The sequence below is a fragment of the Triturus cristatus genome, chromosome 8 (genome assembly GCF_964204655.1).
Source record: "Triturus cristatus chromosome 8, aTriCri1.1, whole genome shotgun sequence".
In the NCBI taxonomy this organism is placed as follows: Eukaryota; Metazoa; Chordata; class Amphibia; order Caudata; family Salamandridae; genus Triturus; species Triturus cristatus.
Window position 1 is genome coordinate 359,940,883 of NC_140591.1, and position 18,461 is coordinate 359,959,343.

The 18,461-nt window shown below is 48.0% G+C and overlaps 1 protein-coding gene across 4 annotated transcripts in view; it reads right to left on the bottom strand.

Moving 5' to 3' along the window:
* LOC146802131 (putative tRNA methyltransferase 9B) overlaps positions 1-17,102 on the bottom strand; it is a 162,972-nt gene extending 145,870 nt beyond the window's left edge. For 2 of the 4 annotated variants that reach the window (XM_085621694.1, XM_085621695.1), the window contains exon 1: positions 16,847-17,099. The gene's annotated coding sequence lies outside the window, so the exon portion shown is untranslated. Of the gene's footprint in view, positions 1-16,280; positions 16,378-16,846 lie in introns of all 4 variants that reach the window. The other 2 variants (XM_085621696.1, XM_085621698.1) reach the window with 2 other exon arrangements.
* Between the last annotated feature and the right edge of the window lie 1,359 nt (positions 17,103-18,461).

The following is an 18,461-nucleotide window of genomic DNA, read 5'->3' on the forward strand; positions in this document are numbered from 1 at the left end:
AAAAACCCTTTACCAAGTATCCTGCAAGGCATATATTCTACTGAAAAGTCTTATTCAATTGCTACAAACTATCAAGTCCACAAGATACCCCGATAAGGAACAATCCAGTCAATAGTAAGACACACCAACAGAAGGGGTGGCTAATGTTTATAGATCGTTGAGACCTGCCACTTCTGGTATTCTTCACTAGTATGTTGACTTTCTGCCCGCTGAACTTGCCAAGAACATGCTGTGAGACCACAAGAAGTAGAGCACAATGGGCTATGGAATGTAGTTCCTGCGCAGGTCACAGGGAACTCAGTGGCTGTGCAAGACCTGGCTTCACAGTTCCCCTGAGCCCAGAGACACCTAAGGTCTGTGCATATGTAATAGAAGGACTAACATCACAGTTCTCACATCAAATATACCTCTATTTGCTCAACAAATGTTAAATGTTCATAAGAATAACAGGCCCTCTTTAAGATGAGTGGAGGGATCCTCAGTGATCCAAGCACACTGTGACCCAAATTACTGCCTATTGCTGCTCAGAAATATACAGAACATCGCTCCCACGCCACAGGAACCAGCCTGGCAAGACCCCAAGATCAATGTTCAAGCAATGTGGCTTCGAGCTCATCGCCAAAATACCTATTGTCAGATTTTTCTTATACCACAGATGTCCGCCGTATTAAATAAATCTCCTCCCAACTTCCAGTCCTATGGTCCCTCACATAGCTGTACAATACCCACTGAAACAAGCTCAGTTACAGACCCAAAACAGAATAAAACAGTTCAAAGGAGTCACCATTTCCGGACCTTACTAACTACTTGAGCGCTGGAAAAAAAACTGTTTGAAAAACAACATAGCAGGACATTGAAAACGGAAGTGAGCGTGAAATTCTAGATGGTTCCATTTTAACAGCACAAGACTGTATTTGCATGATTTACACTGGAACGTGGGTTGCCACCTAAGTGAATGATCAGGGAGATGGAGGGGAAATCTCAAAGTCAAATTCCTGTTTCCAAGAAAGCTTCATGAATATTATATATACATCCCTCTACTCAATATTTCTGATGGTTGTGCTATATCTTTTAAATTAAATTATAAATCTCAAATGAGAAGTAAAACCGGTTTTCTTTGTTATTATGCTTTCCGATTGACAGCAACTTATGGATTCAAGGAAAATTGTTTTGTATGTAAAATATGAAAATATGTTGTGTGTGTCAAAGGAACTAGGAGATTTCGAAATCTCATTTGCAACACACACACACACACACGTGCCCTTGTCACAGAGGAGTAGCTAGAGCTTGTGGCGCCCGGGGCTATCCCTCAGATTGCCTCACCTGGGGAGGGGGGGTTGCTGGGGAAAAAGGACGGCGAGCACTTGAAAGAGGTCCGAGAGACACGTAGTATCACCGCTAATAGTTACCTCGATCATGCAAGTTAAATGCACATACATGACACGGTCCAAGGCTACACAGTTGAATACACCGGTGACTGGCAATACAAAAGAGAACACACAGATTGCATGATCTATCTGGGGACTCAGAAAAACTGCATGTGACATCCATCAGAGAGCTGCGTGAATAATTACCTGGTAATCCCCTCAGCACAATGCAAACATGCACATACATGACACTGTTCAGGGATCCATCATCTACAGCCGACATTAAATGACAATTCATCATGGCCCCCCCATTAAAGCAGTGCACTTTGTGATCTGCATGGTACATGTTCTTTGCAGCAGGCACATTAACCCTCTGTGCTACCTTTCCAGGAGTCAACCCTTCCACTAGACAAAACTCCGATCTCTCTCTAGGAAGAACATTAATCAACGAAGTTATCATGACATTTTTATTGTTTCTGAAAATGGCTGGAGGCCAGGAAGGAGGCAGCAAGTTATTTTTAAACCATAATATACTTGCAAACTCTACACACCTACCCGAAATAGGTACCCAGTGCGGTCACACTGTTCGCATCACCCTAACCTGCTCAAGGTTCATGTGACCTCAGTGACAGTCACAGAGACTGGATCACTGATGCTCTAGGGTGTGCTGCTTCATAGGCCTGCCCGCAAGACTGGAGATGAACTTCAGTATGGATTGTGGTGGACAGGCCTTCAAGGTTAACCCACAATTGACACCACTAGGGTACACCTGCTTGTGCTAAGACATCAAACCTTCTAAGGTCTAGTGGGGCCTTCTAAGGTCTAGCATGGGAATGTGCTCCCTCAGTAGAGTGGTCTGGTGGACTGGTCATGAAGGCTGAACCTGGTTCCCCAGTTCCAAATTCCACAGCTCTGGCCATAGTGCCACATCCTCTCTCCCAATGAACACCATACTTCCCCACTGAGAGAAACTCGCACTGCCTTCAGCTATAACCTAATTGTGTCCACTATAAACACTTGGATGTGGCTCAATTCAAATTATGCACTTGATAAGAGTAATATGCTGCCTAAAAAAAGTAAAAGCAACCACCCATTGGGAATGCAAGATTAAGTAAAGCATGTGAAATGTAAGCAGAAACAACATGGTTACCTTAACGATCTCTCACTCACTATTCAGAAATCAGCGAGTGATTTTACCTGAAAAGTTAAGGACATGACAAGTGGGCCCTGAAGGGAACCGTTTCAATGTCCATTGCTTATATCCTTACAAAACGTAAGCAGTATGGTTTAAAGACCACATCCATAAACACAGAGCCATGGTACACATTTTGTTTTCCAATCCACCCATCAATGAGGTATTGCAGTACCTCCAGGAATGGTACACTTTCCCACCTGGGAACAACAATGCTATTCAAAGAAAGATGAGAAAACAAAAGTAGCACTTCACTAGCAAACTCTGTAAAGTGATGCTGATGTATTTGGATGTAAATAAAACCAAGCTGGCCACTTTGCAACCACTCTGTCTTGCTTTATTTAGCTATCTATTTATTTTTCATATTTAAAACCTTCTATTTCTCTCCATCCCGCTGCTCTTTGGAATAGAAAAATGTCAGAAAAAGGGCATTTCTCGCAAGAGTGCTTTTCTTTTTTGGATCCATTTCACAGGGAAGCAACTAAATGAAAGAAGGAAAGAGGTTGTGAACCGTTTCTTCAAGTCACGGTTTTCAGTAAGTGAGGAGCAAGACAGCACAAAAAAGAAGAGGACATTGCCCGAGTCCTATTCCTTCTCTGCCCGTCTCGAACGTCCACGAAAGCAAGCCGAGCCTTATCTGAATGCCTTTGTCCTCCCCCATAGTGCCGCCTGGGGCGGACGCCCCCAACGCCACATCCTAGCTACGCCACTGCCTTGTCAAGAACCAATGAACAATTCTCTTACACTCAGAACAAGCAGAGAGCAAGTGGCAGCAGTGCAAGCTTTTTTGCGCACTAAACAGGCATAGAACAGTAGCAGTACTGGATGAGATGCAGCAGAAGCGTTCACACACAAGAACATCAACTGTGTAAAGCGCACATTAATTCACAAAGGGTACTTAAGCACTAAATAAAAGATGAATAGAGGTACTTTGTAAATTGATCTTGTGCAAGATTACCTTATACACAAAACAGGTATTACACGGTCCTAATCAGCATGGTCAGCTACTATTTGATTTTTGCAGACCAAGGCAAAGTCGGTCAAAATTGCATTCTAGCTACACATTATTCACACCCCATAGTCCCTTTTATGTTTAAATGTGTTTATTGGTATTTTCAATACCAGAAAACAATTCAAAGGCACAGGCTGTGTAAGGCAAAATAGTATACCATACGTACATGTTTGCATGACAAGGATAGCGTATTTCTTGTGAATACAATTGTACAAATAAACACTGTCAAAGCAATAAAAGCATTGCATTGTGAAAGATACCACCTTTTGCTAGAAACCAAAAACCTAAACACCTCCCCCCACCCCGTCCGATATCCCAGAGTCTCTGGCTGTCCAGACCTTGTCTCGCCACATAGGCCTCGCCCTTCACGCAGTAGAGGAAGGTTGCTGTTCTGCCCCAGGTCCGAAAGTCTCAGCACACTCAGATATTTGGGCTGGGTAACTTCGTTTAATTCGGCTAAGAGCAGCTTTAAAAATGGGCTCCATATTTTTGGAAGGTGGCAGCCGAGCCGCTCAGCGTGGCAGAAATGCATTCCATCCCAATGATTTGCCATAGTCTATGGAGCCACCCCACATGTGTAGGAGGAGTGGTTGTCCCCCAGTGCATCAAGATGTTCTGTAAAGCTGCACCCAATGCTAGCTCCATCTGGCGCCCTCTCATGCTCTTCAGAGGAAATGTAATGGGATTAGGGAGGCCCAGAACCACGTATACCGGGAGCCTTGGAATCTCAGTATCAAAGAGTTCATCTATCTCGTCTAGAATTTTAGACCAATAGGAAGACAGTATTGGGCAATCCCACAGTATATGGAGCAGGGTTCCCTCATCACAACCCCTCCAGCAGGTGGGGCTCCGGTGGGGTTGCCTCTGTGGAGGCGCGCGGGTGTTAGATACCAATAGGTCACTATTTTCATAGCGGTTTCAATACTGGCTACGTTTCGGGCAGTGTGCTTTGCTCTATAGTAAATTCCGTCCCAGTCCTTCTGTGAAAGGTCACTTCCCAGTTCTTTCCCCTAGGGCTTCTGACTCTGAGTTGCTTGTGAGTGTGGGCCACTTCTAATCATATCGTACATTTCAGATATCAACCCTTTGTCGGTGAGCTTAGCAATTAACCATTTTTCATATTTGGTCAGTTTACGGCCCCCTTGTTCCCTCATTCCCAGTTGAAGGACCCAGTGTCTCAGCTGCAAATACCTCAATCTCTTGGACTCGGGGATCCCGTACTCTAGCTTCAATTGGGGAAACGAGAGCACCCCTGAGCGATAGAATAGATTACCCACCGAACGACACAAGGTGTCTCGCCACTCCCCAAATGATTTGTCAGACAATCCTAGGGTGAATTCGCTATTACCAAACAGGGGGGTCAGCGGAGATGGAAAAGTTGTAAGTGTCGCCACCCCATCCCAGACTACCAGTATCGATATAGTGATTGGCGAGCCCATCAGGCCACGCGGCCGCTGTGACCTCCTTAAGAAGGGGACCTTCCACAGCGGGATGCCCGCCAGAGTTCTGTCCTGAAAGAGCCACTGTTTTTCGGACTTCGGCCGTGCCCACTTCACCAGATACCTCAGCTGGGCCGCTTTATAGTAGATAAGGAGGTCTGGAATTCCAAGGCCTCCATTTTCGGGGCGCATGTACCCTAGGATCTTACTCATCCTTGGTCGTGCCCCTGCCCACACAAACTGATTGATGCTGCGTTGCAGTGAAGCAGTCACTCCCGCGGGGGGCAAAACCGGCAGGGTCTGGAACAGATAAAGCGCCCTGGGAAGTAGGGACATTTTGACAGCTGCTACCCGCCCGAGTAGGGAAAGATGGTGCTTGCTCCATACGCCCAAGTCCTTCACAGCTTGCTGCACCAGCCTGGCGTAATTCAACCAAGCTGTTCGTTGAACCGTTGCTGCTAAGTCTAGCCCTAGATAGGGGATAGTGTCTGCAACCTTTATGCTGGCCAGCCAGTCACCCGTGAGGGTCGATGATGGGGTTACTGGATTCCGGATCAGTGCCAATGATTTACCCACATTGACCCGGAAGCCGTAAACCCGGCTAAATGTGTGTAACTCCTCAACAAAGGCGGGGAAAGGAGAGTTTGGGTTCTGTCAAAGCCGCTAGCACGTCATCTAAATAAAGGCTGATGGGGTGTGTTCCCCCCCCCCCCCCCCCAAATGAGATCCCCTTGATTCTAGGGTCATCTCTAACCCTTTGCGCTAGAGGCTCTATGTACAGAGCAAACAGTAACGGGGACATCGGGCACCGCTGCCTGGTCCCTCTTTGAATAGCAAAGGGTAGAGAGGAGACGCCGTTGACCCGGATACAGGCAGTGGGTTTGGCGTAGCAGCAGCCCACCCAATCCCAAACCCTCTCTCCCAGGCCGAACTTCACCATCGAGTGTCCCAGGAACCCCCAGTCCACCCGATCAAACGCTTTTTCAGCGTCTATCATCAACAGGAGGGCGTCCATTTGCTTTTGGTGAGCCGTATCTACGAGGTGGAGTATCCTTTTCGTGTTGTCGCTGCTTTGTCGAGATAGAACCAGATCAAGCAGGGTTCATGCTATCAGGTTTGGCATATGGGGGCTCAGACGCGACGATTCCCGTAAAGATCTTAAAATCTATGTTAAGTAGAGAGATCGGGCGGTACGAGCCGCATTGTTGTTTATCTTTCCCCGGTTTGGGCAAGACCACTATTGCTGCCAGGAGCATGGTGTCCGGAATCGGATTAGCGCCTCCAAAGGCATTAAACAGCCTGGTTAAGATGGGAGCTATGATGGGGCAGATTTTTTTATAGAAGAGGGAGGGGAACTCATCCGGGCCCGGTGATTTAAGCACTTTCCGGCATGAGATCGCTGTGACGACCTCCTCTATGTGAATGGGGGCGTCCAATGACGCCGCCTGATTTAGAGACAGTGTGGACAGATTGCAAGTAGGCTGCAGTATCGCGGTCAGGCGAGGTGTCCGCTGTTTAAAGCTTCTCATAGAAGTAACAGAATGTGTGGGCTATTTCTTCATCCCCTCTAACTTCCCCCCAGCCATCCCTCTGTAGCAAGGAAACCAGTGATCGTTGTCTTTGGGCACGTAGCCGGTTCGCAAGTAGACAGCCCGTACGGTCCCCCCAAAATAGTAAGAATGTTTTAGGAGTACCGCCGCGTATTCCGCTTTATCCAAGTCTAGGGCGGCGAGCTGCGCCCTGGCCGCCTTAAATTGTCTCCAGACCCTAGGGGCGCCTGTCCTGCTATGCACCCGTTCATGTTTCTGCACCTGTGCCGACAGATTGGATCGCACCTCCTTGCGCTCTCTCTTGTAAGCCGCCGCAATCGCTATACGCTCCCCCCGTACCACAGCCTTTATCGCCTCCCAGAATGTCATGACTGTTATGTCTGGGGTGTCATTAAGTGTGAGATAGTCCTTAATGCATTTAAGAAGTTACTGTTCCACTACCTTGTTATGGAGCATATTCTCTTTAAGTCTCCAGCTCCCAGCGTCAGTGGGCTCGCGGGGTCAATAGTACCTACACCGTCAAAGCGTTGTGATCAGACAAGGCCATAGGTTCAATGCACGTCGCCCTAACCACGCTGTTGACCTCGCCAGTTCCCAGGAAGTAGTCCAAGCAAGCATAAGACTTGTGCGTGTGGGAGTAGAATGTGTATTGTTTTGAAATGGGGTGGGCTGCCCTGCAGATGTCTATCAAACCCATCTCCCTCAGCCATTCCTTCCCATCCCTCGAGAGCTCCCCCCGTGGAAGTAGGATGCCGGCGATCTATCCATGTTAGAGTCCATGACTATGTTTAGGTCCCCCCCTACCAGTGTCATACGATGTTGTGGGGCCAGTACATCCGCTAACGCAGCTTGGAGGAATTTCTCCTGACCCGAGTTAGGGGCGTATACGGAGCCGACCACTAGGAGTTGGCTGCCAAATTGAAGTGTATAGGCTAGTAACCTCCCCTTGAGTTCTGACACTTTCTCCTTTACCTCCCCCCTTGCAACACCTAGATATGAGAATGGCCACCCCTGCCTTTTTCTCCCCTAGTGAAGAGAAGTACTGATGAGGTAAGGCCCTCGAGCGCATGTGATGGTTATCTTTGGGAAGGAGGTGCGTCTCTTGTGAGAGACACACGTCTCCCTCTGCGCTCTCTAAGTAGGATAGGATTGTGCGCCTCTTCAACGGGTTGTTGAGCCCCTTCACTTTAATCGTAAATATTTTCACAGTTGCCATAGCTAAAGCAGGGGTTTGCGAGACAATCTAGGATGGCCCCTAGATAATGGCATGGCTCCTGGTCTGGTGAGGACGCTATGTATAGGTGGAGACTGCGTGTGCTGGCATAGGAACACTCCCGTGGAGATGCCAGGAACCCCCAGAGGATCTTGCAACAGTGGATTTTGGATATCGGACCCCACCCCTCCACCCTAACCCCAACAAACCCAACGGGAAATACCCCACAAAGTCTCCAGAAGTCGCAGTGCTTGACCGCGCCTCCTCGGTGAAACAGTTTGTAGGGCGCATCTGTGGCAGACGGTGCACCCCACCCCCGCCTGCCATCCCCCCACATTGCTATGGTCCTCTTATCTGACCCCCGGCTCAGTTCACTCGCCAGCTCCAGGTTCGGATTCAGCAGTCAGGGAGGCCAGGACATCTCGACGCTCCTGCGCCATCATCTCCGGATTCGGTTTTGAGGGGGTCCCCGACCACCTCCGACTCGTTGGCACTTCTATCGATGATTTTTCCTGTCTTTGCTCGGGAACTCCACTGATGGGTGGCTGATCAATGCCCAGGACTTGACACGCTTCCTGCAGTGAGTGAATTTGCCGTAGTTTGCCATCCCAATTGAAAATTATGTGGAATGGATGCCCCCACGAGTAGGAGACGCCCTGGTTGCGAAGGTGAGTCGTGACTGATCGAAAATCGTGATGGCCGCTAAATCCTGATAAAGGGCTATGGTGTGCCCCTGGTATGTTAAGGGGTGCACGTCCCTCCCTCACCGCAGGATGAGCTCCTTAAGCTGGAAGTCTGGCAAATTGGCCAGGATGTCAGGGGGGGGGGGTGCTGGGGCCCTCCACTGCAGGCCAACTCTATGAGCCCTGTCAATTTTGATAGCAAAGTTCTGAGTTTCCTGCAGCACATGGCGAAAGAGGCCTTGGAGAAATCCAGTGATGTCTATGCCTTGTTCGTTAGAAGGGACACCCTTCACCCGTATGTTTGATTCTGCGTGAGCGGTTTTCCAAGTTTTCTGCGTGGGCCTGGAGGTCTATTAGTTGTGCTTGCAGGCGGATCACTTCTTGCTACAGTTGCTCGACTTCCTCGTCACGGGATTGTTCGTGGTCTTCCATTGTTGCCACTCTTTCTTCCACTGCGTCCAGGTCCCTAAGCACCTCCTTCATCTCGTCAGCAAAATCCTATTTAAGGGCGTGTAGGTCGTCCCTCAGGGCCGAGAACAGTTGGGAAAAGAAGGCCCTTGTGACCGGTTCATCCATGTTCTCCGTCGCCTGCCCCGCGGAGGAAGCTGGAGAGGTGCGGCCTTCTCCTTCAGTCGCCCCCAACATCTTGGCGAACCTGTCCTTCACATTCCTGTCCTCCTTCCCCTTTTCTTTTTCCTTCTTTCCCCGTGTGGTGGACATGTTTGGGCTGTGGCTGTAAGGGTGAATTAGCCGTCTGGAAGCGGGGGTCCTCCCTCAGGAAAAATGGAAGCGGTCCGGGGCTCAGGCCGTCCGCTCGTGGTGTGGGAGAAGGTGGCTGCTCGTCTACCGGTCATCCAACACTGGCACCTCCCTTGTGGTGGGTGGGCTGCAAGGCTGCTTTGAGGCGGATGGTCCGGGCCAGCGCCCTACGCTGCCAACGAAGCGGAGTGGTGTGTGACCCGGTAACCTGTGACTGTGTTGGATCCCGTGCCGGTGCACAGAATCAGCGGGGTGAGCCCTCTCAGCAGCATGGATTGACCTGCATCGGGGACGCCGCCAGTGAGGTCGCTTTCATCACCTGGTGAACCCCGCCTACACCAGGGCTCCGTCTTCCTATGGCTTGGACTGGGTTAGTGATAGGCTGCACGATGGCCCCGTTGGGTCTTGTGGCAGTGCCCCCCCTCTGATGTGGTACCATGGCGCCACGGCACCTCCGGCCGCCGAAGCGCCGGCCTTGTCCTCCCCGGTCCGGCAGGGCACAGCGGTCGTCGTCTTTGCGCTAGGCCTCAGTCCAGCCTGGTCCTACTTCCTCCGGCGGGTCACGAGTCCCCTGCTCTCCGCATGCAGCTGAGTGCAATGCTGAGGCCCCTCCCGGGATGACCCCAGGGGTCCCAGGCCAGCCGAGCAGGGTCGGGTGTATATGGATGTGCAGTGGAGAGGCCTATATGGCTGGGCGGGGCACTGTGTGGTACTACGTCCCCCAAAACGTTTGTTGCTGGGGCAGTCTATTGCCCCATCTGCAACCCTCCCTCTGGGTCTCACGATGGCACCTCAGCAGAGGCTGGACCCCACTGTTCCAGGTGGGGCCACAGGCCTGGAGCAGTGTCGCTCAGCGTGTCTGCCTCGTCTGGCAGGGGAGGGAAATGCCTCTGGGTCGCACACCTCCAGTGACCGGAGACCTGATGTACATTGGTTGCGGAGGCCACTAGCGCGGGGATTTGGGCTCGGACACCCAGCCTGCTCTGACTCCGCACGGGCCTCCGTGCTCCGTCACCCCTCCTCCTCTGCGCTCTCTGTCGCACACGGTCGTCAGGGGGAAGCGCCTCTCACCTCCTGTGGGCTACGATGGCCCACCTGCAGAAAGCGCCGCTGGTACTCTCAGCCCCTCCGAGGCAGGGGACGCCAATGCCGAGACCCGCTACTCAGCTATGCCGTCCGGGCCACCATTTTGACTCGCCATGGTCGGGCCGCTAAGCACTTCGGCTGGGGACGTTCTATCATTCAGACCCCACCGCAAAGCAGTCCTTGAGGTTCTCGCTCGTCCACTGAGTGCAATCGAGGGTCCGGCGCTCTGCAACAACGCCAGGAAGACAGCGGGCGGCCGACGGGAGCGGGGAGACAAGCGAGCGCGTCTTACCCGCTCGCCATCTTGGCCACAACCCCCATAGTCCCTTTTATGCACATACTTGCATGTACTAACAAGTATTAGCAACGTCAAACGGTCTGGCTTTTGTTAGGGGCGTGTTTGGTAACAGTTGTGGACTTTGTATCTGTGTTTTTCTCTTCCCCCTGCTCCTCCGATGTCCTAGGGGAAAAAAAATCCTAAAATGAATCAATATCTTGATGTACAACAATGTGGAAACTGGGAAAGTCCCTTTGCTAAATAGAAGGAATCAGCAGAGTTAAGCTGTACTTTCAAAGAAGAGTGTAGTGAACAGGAGTATGAAGATGAAGTTGGAGTTGTAAGTGGTGAAAGTAAAAGCCAGCAAAATACGTATATGTTTATATGCCATACTAGTACAAATAACATTTTTAAGACGACCGCAAAATATTTTTTATGCTACAGCACAATACCCATAGCATGTATGCTCGGCCTTTGTAAAAAAGATCCGATAATAAAGCACATGAAATAGGAAGCAGTGTTTTTTGCACACAGAAATCAATTGACGTTAGCCAGCTCTTAGCACTACCCAGCATCAACTAGCATCAAGAGAACCCTCCAAGAACAACTTTCTATAAGGACTTCACAAAGAAACACAATAAGATGCAGCTAAAGAATGTGCAAAACAAGATTGTCAAACGTCACAGAGAAAAAAGATAAATAGTCCAAGATGATACAATGTGAACATGAAATTAAAGAGCAGGTCCTTTGGATGAAATAACTTAAATCAGACAAAAGTTTTACTAAGAGCGCCTTACGGTACAGTAGTTTGTAGACTGATCTTGAGGGTCGGCCAGCCTTCATGGCATGGGATAGCAGCAACGCTGAGTGATGTGTATGGTGAGGGAATTTACCTTTGAGTAGCATCAAAAACAGGTTTGTGCTTACAGCAGCTAAACCATATTAATGCTTTCACTTCAAGTATACCCTAAACCAATGTGCAATGCTGAATGGGACATACTCTTGACAAATCCCCTTAGAGTTAAGACTCGAGGAATCTGTTAAAAACTAAGGCAATATCCCATTGCTTAATAATGCCCAAGGTGACTTGAGTCGTCTCTGATCAAAACTGTCCAAGGCCCACTGATCAATATGATTGGGGAGGAAGCATTCATGTAGCTTAGAAAAGAAACAAGAAAATCGCAGGACGTGTTCTCACACGCCCTTAGACTCAAGATGGGGAGAGCGAGTAACAATGCTTGTCCGGGGAGGTTGTAATACAAGGAGTTCATTGCACTGTATCACCTGATCCTATACTTGGATTGAAACATTCTGAAGATCTATATGTAAAGCCTAACAAGTGGTTGCAGGGGTGTCTGTTCCAAGGGAAGGCAGGATCCTGAAGCTGGGAACCGGAGGATACAACCCCCACCAAAATATTCAAAGATTCTTCGGGACTTCTGTGAGGCAGAAGGCTAGTAAAATCTTTGTTAGGAAGCGCCAAGACTTGGTGGAAATGATATTTAAGAGGCTGGGGGATCTCCCAGAATGTTTGGGCAGGTGTAGGGAGAATGGATACACCATAATGGGTTGTATTCCTACACTGGCTTTGGAGGGGTGCTACTGCTGTACCTGTATTCTTCTAATTTAGCATGACATTTTTTTGCTTTGTCTTCAACTGAAGTGCATTCATTAACGTACTGTAATTACAACACATGCTCATACACGAATGACTTAAGCCTGCAGTTTTGTTACTTTGTGTTTGAGTTCTGAAGATTTTTTTTCATAATTGCATGTTAATGTTGATATGAATGTAAATCCTTTGCATTAAAACACACTGAGTGTGTATTTTTCACATTTACATTTAGTATTGCTAATGTAGGCCTATTGCTGATGTGCCCTTTGGTATTCCCGTTCCCATGTGACATTTTTTTATTTTTTATTCTTTGATGGGATACGTTGCAATGCGATGCACGAGCAGAGTACAGATTGGTCCAAAGTATTTCATTATTTAGCAGATAGCCATAAGTTTGAAGGATGCTTAGAGTAGCTACCTGGTGCAGTAGCTTGATAAAAACAAGCATTAAAAATGCAATAGGTCTCACCTTTCATTAAGTTAAAGCAGTTTGCTTTGCTATACAATACCATTAGCAAAGCAAATGGCTTTAACTTAATCAAAGGCGAGACCTATTGCATTTTCAATGCTTGTTTCTGTTTATTTTACTTTAGAAGCAATCGCGCTTACGATGTTTAAAAGCTAAAGCACTTCAGGGCTTCAAACATTAAGAAAGTGCTATAATTGAAATGCTTCAATTCAGTGCGGCAGCGAGGCACCGGCATATATTTTTTCCGTAGCGCATTCTGCTCTGTATACCATACACTAGGTGTTGTCTTTCTGAAACAATGTAGTGCAAACTGCATAGCTGCATCGGTTACACCAGACACCCGAGTGGTGGTGAGGACAATGCAACTGTTCAACTGCCTCCACTATCACCAGCAAAAAAATGCATCTTCTTTACTGCATTACTCATGTTTTAAAACATCAACACATGCAAAGCCATACATTACAGGGGCCTCTCTGTTGTATGTAGGAGTTAACAAAACAGAAGAATGATATCAGCATGCCTGTTTGAGAGGAGGAGTTGCTGCTCGGCTCTTGGGGGAGGGGGAAAACAAGTCAATTGGCTGCACGTCTGTTGCTAATAGGCGGAGGAAGAGGAGGGGAGAGAGAATGCCCCACCAGCTGAGCAGAGCATCTATGATGGGGAGGCAGGGCCATGAAAAGCATGCTGCTAAATGCTGGAGGTGCAGAACGGCGATAGGGCATGCGGTGCGCATCAATGAGCAAATCAAATAACAGTTGAATTGGTGAATGTACTTCTGCATGATGAAGGCATGGTAAAAAGGAAGCGATATTGCAAAGATAATACCTGTCCTAGACTAATTAACTGATCTGGTTTCCTTTCAGGGTCAGGTTCATTCATCATTGTGTATGAATGAATGTTATGGTTTATAAATCTACAAGCTGTTTATATAGAGAATAGTGTCCAAAAACACCTAAAAGCTGAAAGCAGTCTAAAATTATTTCAGTCTTCCAACCAAGCACACCCTTGCTCTCTAGCACAGTCCCCGTCTGATAATGATCTTCGCTGCTTTGAAATAGAGATTTAAGCCCTATTCACACGCACATGTAATTTTCAATTTGTTGTCACGCTGTTTGGTGCCTTGGTTTCCGCACGAAGCATTCCACCACAAAATAACACAACTGTTATAACTCCCGCATTTACCATCATTGCTAAAATACTCTCATCCCTCTTTGATAAACTCATTTAGCTTTTCTTGACATTCCAGCAAGGTAGGACAAGGCGTATGCTGCTGCTGTGCTTCCTCTGTTCTGCTCCCAGGGAAGTCTTACAGCGTTTCCGAGGAGAATGTGCGAAAAAAAAACAAGCGCGGGGTGGGATCCTGTCAGCGCGCGCTTGTTATTTCTTGAAAGGAGACGCCATGCGCATCGCCTGTCTGTGCGCGCACATGGTTTGTCTCCCTTCGCGCACCAAACCGTCAACAATAGGTCTCGCCAAGGCGAGCAACGCGCATGCGCTGCGTTCGCTAGGCGAGACCTAATAATGAGTTTAGTTATCTACTTGTGCCTTAACTCGGATTGGCTCATTATCTGGGAGCCATGTGTAGGGATGTCAAATGTTACAATTGCGTGATTTAAACTAATGTAATGTAGAGGACCATTCAGAATCCTTTTTTCCTGACTTACTAGCAGAACCTTTCCTGACATAGCAGAGTTAGCAGAGTACGGTGCTCTCTTTGTAGGAGATCTTGCTTAGCTCCCTTCTTGAGGCAACTTTATAAACGTTTTTCTTTGTTTTATGACATTTAGATTGCTTTAAACTATAAATTGACTAATGCATTTATGTATTATTTGCTAATATATCATTTTCTTAAGTACCTTAAGATGGCAGTATGCAGTCACCCCTTGCTGTGCATTTGTGCCCAATATCATTAACTTCCATTCCTGCTGATTTCACACTTGCCCCCAGGCACTTAAAGCTGGCCAATTAATTTCTGGTTATCATGAAAGTTAAGTGATTAGACAGAAAGAGACACTTTGTCTCCACGTGAATCATTATGAAACAGCTCAAAGTATGGCTTTCCTCTTCAGGATGGGTTTTGGGTGGGTTAAGGGCATATTTGAGGAGGGAGGAGGAGTGGGGCCTGACTGCCCTCCCCTTCCCCCACTAGAACCAGGGCTGGATATAAGTAAAGTTGGGCGAGTCTTGGGGTTTACCACTGAAGGTTCAAGGCTGGTGGACTTCTTTGACCCTCAAGCCCAAACAAGCAGAGATTTCATGTGGCTTCTGCCTGCCTCCCACTCTAACTTCATGCACCAGGAATTGGGGAGAAAGCATGAACATTCGATGTAAAACAGAAGAAAGAGATTCCAGTGTAGTGGCTGAATCACAAAGTGTGAAATCAGAAAACCTAAAGTCAATCCCGGCTTGCCTGTTTGACCTAACAATGTGATCCTAATCAAATCTCGCTTGTGTGTTTATTATTAAACAAAGCATGTTTATTAATGTTGGTCCATATATAATAAGAATCTAGGTCACATAAAGGGTGCACGTGATAATAATGGCACGGTCATCTGAAGGGCATGTGTGTTTCTTAAATCACCTTTAATAAATGCCTCTCTGCAGTGCCACATAGTCTGATGTACTAAAAATGAAACGTTTCTGTATGTTAAAGAAATACACTTCAAGTCTGAAGGGACATTATCATTTTTTTTTTAAACGATAAGAGTTGTACAAATTGCATTACGCCGGGATGAGAAAACGCATGGTGGTCATCGGGTAGCGATGAACCTACAAACAACGGATGTGCTGTTTTCTAAGTGTTAAGTGTAAGAGATACACACCCCTTTTGAGTGGGAGCTGGTACGCGGACCCTTGGCTTCCACTTGTCACTCGATACTCAATGTCAGATGTCCAGTGAGGTGATTGCTGACCTCGAAGCCCTGACAAAATTTGCCGCAAAGACATACAGGCAATGAAACATGTTGGCCTTCCTTGAATTGGTCTACAACATGCTGTGTTTTTAATGTTGAGCAAGCTCACGTTTCGGATTAAAAAAGGGTGCAACTATATATGTGAGTCCTAGCTCAATTTTACTTATATTTTGAGACATTCTGTCTCGTGTTTTTTACTGGGTCTTTCTTTGGTGATATATTTATCACCTCTTACACTTCTTTTCATTTTGTTTACTGGACACCAATTTCTTTTCTACATGAGAAAGTTACCAATGATGATAAAAACGTGGGCAAGCAGGTAGTAGCTCCTCTGGTGGTGCGCACGTGAGGTACTTTCTCTTTTCTACACACAATTTTTTTTGTGGTATACATACACCTATTTGCTGAGGATATGTTGTCTGCGAGTGACTTGACTTACGTTCTTTTTTCTTTATAATACAATTTGAATAGTGGGCGCAGGGGACTGGATTAGTCTGTATTATTGCTGAAGCAGTGGTTGGGTTGAGGTGGAGACCCCCCAGCATCAGTCCTACTTAAAATAAATGGTTGTTGCCCGGGTCAGCCAGATCTTTTGTGTTTGAAAATTTTACAAATTGCATGCCAAACATGTTCATGGCTCAGCTCTTACATGGGCTCTTAGCGCCAAGTCAGACCACGGACACTCCCCGTTCATTTGTTGCCTTACCCGACTCCTGCCGTAAGTGACACTGTACGTTTCGGGATGCTTTGTGCGTTTGACATAAAAGTCAGGTTTGGTTTTAGGCGTCACCGTAAACCGGAGGCTGTTTGGAAAAAAATGAGGTTATTCGCATCTATAGCCACGATTTATTGTGCTTCTACGATGCGTGAATGTAATAGTCACAGCATCAAGTCCACACAAACGTAATAATGAATTCGACCAGAGAGTTGAGTAGTAAACCCCCAGTTACTTCCCGAAAGAAAGTTTAGTGTGTTTCAGGTTACATTGTTTTCTTGTTATTTGATGAACAGAATCCACCCAGAACTGAGACCCTGCAGCCCCGGGCGCGTTAATAGCTTATTTCACGCACACTTAACCTACCCTTGACCCGCAATTATTTGATGGAGCAGGAGCCTCCAATGAAACGAGCAGGACAAAAGCGACATCATTCTTTGTACCATTCAGGAAGACAGACTTACGAATGATTTTAGGAGTGCGCTTAGAGCAAAAATCCGTTGCCAGAAGGTAAAAGTAACAAAGAACAATGGTGGCCCGGGAGCAGGGGTGGTTACCTGGCTGGCAGAATCGCATCCCCTGCCTCCCGCCTGCAGGGGGTACCGCTGGGCACGCAACCACTGGCAACTGCTACTGGGTCCACAGTAGGCCTGGGCTGTGAGTACGCAATCGTAACAGGACGTGGATCCCTCCTGGAGGTGGCCGGCGAGGAAATCATCCGCGAAGACCTCTTCTGCTGGGGCCAGCCCGGCTGCCGCTGAGCAGAAAGCAGCAGCAGAAGCGGTTTGATGGGCGGGGCGGAGGGCGGGGCGAGCCTCCGAGGGCGACCCATGGCGCATTGTGTAGAAGAGAATAATCGCTCCTCCCAGGCACCCAAAAATGTCAGCTAGCCAGTTGCAACCACTGGGAGGCGGGTATCGTGTAGTGATGCAGCCGCAGCGCCAGGAAGTTAAAATGAAAGAAATCAATGGGCGCTCTGTTTCCGAGCTTCCCCAGTCTATTTTGACTGGATTGTGACTTTCATCCCTAGATCGTTCTCCTCATGTTTTGACGCAACAAACGTGATCAAAAGGACCCGTGTTTCCACTGTTAAGGCAGTCGGGCGCAACGCAGCCCCCTGAGGTGTAGGGGTCCCCCAACCCTTCAGGGGCCCGCCTACTCTTCACGGGGCCCCATTCTGGCTTGGATGAATATCTATGAAATATGGGAGACTCTGGGGCAGTGATGAAAGTGGAAAAACTTTGCATTGGAGAACCCATAAATTGGGGGTCAAGATGTGCCGGTGTTAACACCGGGAGTGGTGTAGTTCCTATACCGACTTTGGTGCTCCGTGAAGCGTCCTGCTGGGCACGTTCTAGTTCTAGTGTTCAGCCATGTGCTGTAACTCCACTTAACACCCACCCATAACCGGCAGCCCTGCCAAGTGCCAAGCATCAAGGGTGAAACTAACGCATTTCATTGCTTGCCCTCGCATGGCCGCACTCAAATGTGATGTTACGCAATTGATAACTTCTGCTCTTGCTGAGATCGCATGTTGCCCATCAATCCAGCCAGCATAAATAATCCCTGCCCAGAGCTGTTCAAATTCGCTGCTCTATGCCAATGCAGTTTCTATGGGAGGGGAGAACTGACGTCATGGTTACGGCCATGTTAGGGGCTGGACTGTGGTCTTCAGCCTTTCTACTTCACGAGTGAGCCTCACGCTGGTGCAGGAGCTTGTATTAAAACTACAGCGCATGCCCAGGACTGGCTCAGTGTTTACTTTCAGAGCATAGCAGCTGAATTTAGCTGCTTTGCGGACAGACCTCTGGTGCTTGTACCTTGAACCAGAAAAAGCATACAGCCCCAGACGTGACAAGCAGAGCATGTTGTGACACCGACGTTCTGTGCCAACAACTCTCCTGAACACTCACAAGTCAGATGGAGAGTCCTGTCCACGTCGTCATACATGTGAGGCCGACAGCTCTGCAGAGAAAGCAAATTGCAGCTAGGAGCCTTTTGGAGGAGCGATTCTCCCTTAGTGCCAATATCGGCAACACTCACCATCCCCCCCATACAGCAATCTCTCAGCGAAATAACCAGACAAGACACCTTCTTTGTTGAGAAAATTGCTGCAGGTTTATTAGCATTACACAATGCCAAGATTGGTGGGTTAGCTTACGGGCGATCCCA